Raw genomic sequence first — 4549 nt, forward strand, 5'->3', positions numbered from 1 at the left:
TGGAAACACTAAGTACTAATTTGGCTGCAAGCTCTACCAAGCACTTAGAGCCAGATCGGGGGGGGGGGGGGGGGGGGGGGGGGGGGGGGGGCGCACGCAGAGAGGAGTTAATGGGCTGGGGGGGAGGTGGGGGCTGGGAGCCTGGATCTTTTCTCGCTCAGGCGCCAGGGCAAGACTCCTGGTCCCAATGACAAGGCTCCTTGACGGGAGTCTCCCCCTGCCCCTCAGGGGCTCCCAGGCCTGGCCCAGCCTCCGTGGTCCCTGGAACAAGACGGGGCTGAGACCTGGCCAACTCAGCCATGCCCATAAGCCTTGAGTCACTGAGGCCAGGGGACCTCCCACGAACAAACATGGCTGTGATAAAAGACCCTACAGTAAACAGAGCTTGGAGAAGAGAGGAAACTGAGGCAGGGAGCCTTCAACAGCCATGGAGACTGGAGCAGAAGGGCAGAGAAGGGAAGCCAGGCATCCAGGCTCCCAGCACCCTGTGTTCTCACCCCCCCAGCGCTGGGAAGGAACCCAGGCATCCTTGAACCCCTCTCCGCCCACCATCCAACCCTAGGAGGGAACCCAGGGGCCCGGCACTCACCCTTGAGCAGGGGCAGGGGTGTGAGCTCCTGCTGGGAGCTCTGGTAGCGGAACTGGGAGGAACTGTGGGGAGCGCCGGGGCCGGGTCCGGCGCAGCGATCGGCGCGAGAACCCATCCACTTTCTCCGGGGGGTGGCACTGGCGACAGCCCCGGCGACGGGGGGGCTCGGGGGGGTCCCTGCTGGGGTCAGCTTCATCTCCATGGCTGAGATCCGTGGCGAACAAAGAGGATGCTGGGAAATCAGGAGGCTTCCAGCCTGTCCATGGTCAAGGTGTCACGTTCCACCCCAGAATCAGCTGCCTCTGGGTCCTTTAAGAAGCTGGTTTCCACTCCAGAATCAGCTGCCTCCGAGTTCCTCAAGGCTTTAGTTCCACCCCAGAATCAAGCCGCTTCCGGGTCCTTTAAGGGCTCAGTTCCACCCCAGCACCAGCTGCCAGCCCGCAGTCACCCCCTTGGTCCAAGCCTCCAATGAGGAAGAGCTAGCCCGGATGCCTGGGTCCTCTGCACATTGCCCCCTCCCCCTGATCCTCAGCCCCCCCACAGCTCAGGGCAGGGTCCCAGCTACCCCCTGCACACAGAGGCCCAGGGAAGGAGTATTGGGGGGGGGGGGGGGGGGGGCTTGCTCTCCCAGCCCCCACCACTGGCTTTGCAACCTCAGGGGAAGCCTTGACCCCCTCCCCCCCTCCGAGGGCTAAGGAGATCACCAAGGGCTCAGGGATGCCTGGGTAGGGGCCTTGCAATAGCTGCTCTTCCCCCCTCCACCTTTGGCCTTGCAACCCCCTGTGCCCCAAGGCCAGGCAATGCAACCCACCCAAAAGTTACCTCCTCTTGCTTCGCAAAGCCCCCGGAGCACCAACGCGTGGAGATGCAATGCAACCAGGCTTTGCAAACGACCCCCCAACCAATGCAAGCGATGCACCGCGGCCTCCTGACTGCCCAACCCCCCACCCCCCCCACTGCAAATACAACTAGGCTTTGCACCCCCCCCCGTCACTCTGCAAGCCCCCCACCCAGTCCCCTTGCCTTGCAACCCCCTTAGTCAAAGGCAAAGTGATGCAATGCAGTGCCCACTTTGCAAACCACCCCCCCTGCACCAATGCAATGCAACCAGGCTTTGCAAATGGCACCCCTGACTATAACCCCCGTGTAACAAACTAGAGCAGCCCCCACTTTGCAAACTCCCCTCTGAATCCCCCTAGCACCGATGCAGTTAGGCTTCCCGCCCCCCTCCCCCTCCAGGCAAGTGATACAATGCACCCCCCCTATCCAAGAGACACAATGCACCCAGGCTTTGCAACCCCCCACCCCAATGCAAGCAATGCACCCCGCTTGCCCAATGCAAGCAACGCAGTGCACCCCCCTTGCTTTATGCCCCCCCTCCCCAATGCAAGGAAGTACGATGCACCCAAGCTTTGCAAGCCCCTCCTTTTCCTTTGCACCCCCCCCCGCCCCAATGCAATGCACCCCGCTTGCAAAGAGACCTGAGCTTTGCAAACTCCCCTCGAGCCAGTGCAAAGGATGCAATACGCCCCCCTCTTTGTAATCCTCCCTTCGCTTTGCAAAGCCCCGCAGCCCTGATGCAGTGCAACCCCCGCCCCAAGGCGAGGAGATCCGAGCCCCCCCCGGGCTTTGCAAAGTGTCCCTCGGGGCTTCGCTACCCCCGGCGGCCCCTGCCTGCCGCCCCCCCCGCGGCTGCCGGGCCGGGCCGGGGCCTGCAGGGGAAGCAGCCCTCGTAGCTGCAGCCGGGCCCGGGGCGCTAGCTCGGCCGTGATGTCACCAGCCCCTCCCGGCCAGGGACCCACGTGAGCGCGTGCGTCAGTGCGGGGGAGGATGAGGTCACCCGCCCCCGCGCCCATTGGCTGCGCGCGGGGAAGGGGCCCGGCCCGGATTTAAAGGGGCAGGCAGCATTTATTTTTATTTTGTTTTTTTTGGGTCCGGCACTCGTGCAAAGGAGGGGGGGGCTGCGGGCACCCAAGGGTTAACGTCCCCCCAGCCCCATGGGCGCCTGGGCGTTGTAGGCGGAGAGGTGAGTGACAGCAGGTCCAGCCAATCACGGCGTGGCGTGCTGCTTCTCCTTGGGTGCCCTCGCCTAGCCCCGCCACCAGAGCCTGAGGTGGGGGGGATCTTAAAGGGGCCGCTCGCTCCAGGTGGGGGTGGGGGAAGGGGAAGGGATGTGTGTGTGGCCCGCAACTCGACACAAGGCACATGTGTTGCAAGGACATAGGCACCACGTACAGGTGAACTTCATGTGCGTACATGCATGGGCATGTGTGCGACTTCATGCTTAGGGACAGCCCCTTGCATGCACATGCACGCATACATACAAAGGCCCACTGAAACATCTCACACAGGTGTGCATGCATGTACAGCTGTGACATCATACGTACTCTCACACACACATATGCACACACCCACACACATAGGGACCTGCTGAAATATCTCACGTGTGCATGCACACGTGCAGCTGTGACTTCACACATGCACACACACGCACGTTACACTTGCTTTCCAATGCACGCCCATTCATGCACACACCAGCCACTTGTGTACGTGCATGTGATGAAACGGCTGTATACGATGTCATAGCATTGCGAGTGATGCCAGAGCTGTGGGCGTGTGATGAAGGAGCCCTGCATGTCATGTTGCAACTGTGGGAGGTCACATCGGGGAGGGGGGAGGTGTACGCGTGCACACGTGGGATGGTGCCGTGGGTGTCTGCGTGCGCGCGACTAGCTGTGTGTGGGACGGCACGTGAGTGCGAAGTCAGTGTATGGTGGGGGGAGGCTGAGACTGGACACAACTCATTATACCTCACCTCTTTTACCCCATCCCCCAGCCTTGCTCTTAAAGGCACAGCACCAGTCCTCCTCCCGGTTTCACCCTTTGCAACCCCACCCCGCACCCCTGCCTCCCCTCGGACCCCAGTACCCCTCACTGCCTGCCCCAGTGCCCCCTTCCTGTACCCCTACATGCCCCATGCCTTGCAGGCCCCTGCTCCTGCAGCTCCCACCCCCTGCCCTGGAACCCCCACCCCACCTGGGATCTCCTAGTCCCAGGACCCCCCACCAGCTGCCCCCAGGACCCTCCAGCTTGTGCCCCCTCGTGAAAGAAGCTGGTATGAACTTCCCCGCTGCTGCCAGAGGCTGGGCACTGGCGCCCCCTCGTGGAGAAACCCCTGCTCCTCCAAGCTGGGAGCGAGGAGCAGGCTCCAGGATGCGGCTGGTTCTGGGGTGGAAATGTGGCAGCATGGAGATTTCCCTGCACCATCTACTGCTGCTTTTTGCAAATCCAGCCATTGCATTAAAGAAAAACCTCCAACCCCACCGATCCCGCCTCCCCGGGGTCTCCCTGGCTGTAAGGCAGGGCGCGAAGCTCAGGGGCTCCACCCCAGAGCCAGCTGCATCATGCCTGGGTGAGTCAGGGGGGCTGAGGCATTCAGGGCCCTGGATCTGGTGCAGGGGAGCACAGCCCCCACCCCTCATCACCAAGGTGGAAAGTACCCCGACAGCTGCCCCTGAAGCCCCCGCCTCTGTTACAGCCCCCACAGGGCAGCTGGGGCTCTGTTAGAACAGTGGGACCTATCTCACGCATCAGCGGGTCCTCTTCTGGCACTGCCAGCTGCGCAGGCGCACTCCGGAGATAGCGTCATTGTTTTCTTCTCTCTGCTGTGACGCATGCGCACTGCGGAAAGACTGCGACCTCTTTGGCGCCTATATGCGAGGCTGAGACGAGGGAACTTATCTCGCGCTGGCGACACGGCGTCGCCGCGACTTCTCTCGCGCCTCCCCCAACAAAACAGAAGCGGGGAGGGTCCCGATCTGGCGCCCCACCCCGCCCCCGCGGCTGGGCCAATCACCACGGGGCTGGCGAAGGGAGGGGCCAATCAGCAGGCGCGGAGCGGAGCCGGAGCTAATCCGACGGCTAGGAATGGGGGCGGGGCTTGAGGCGCCAGCCAATGGG

Source organism: Alligator mississippiensis, chromosome 15, assembly GCF_030867095.1.
Source record: "Alligator mississippiensis isolate rAllMis1 chromosome 15, rAllMis1, whole genome shotgun sequence".
Taxonomy (NCBI): Eukaryota; Metazoa; Chordata; order Crocodylia; family Alligatoridae; genus Alligator; species Alligator mississippiensis.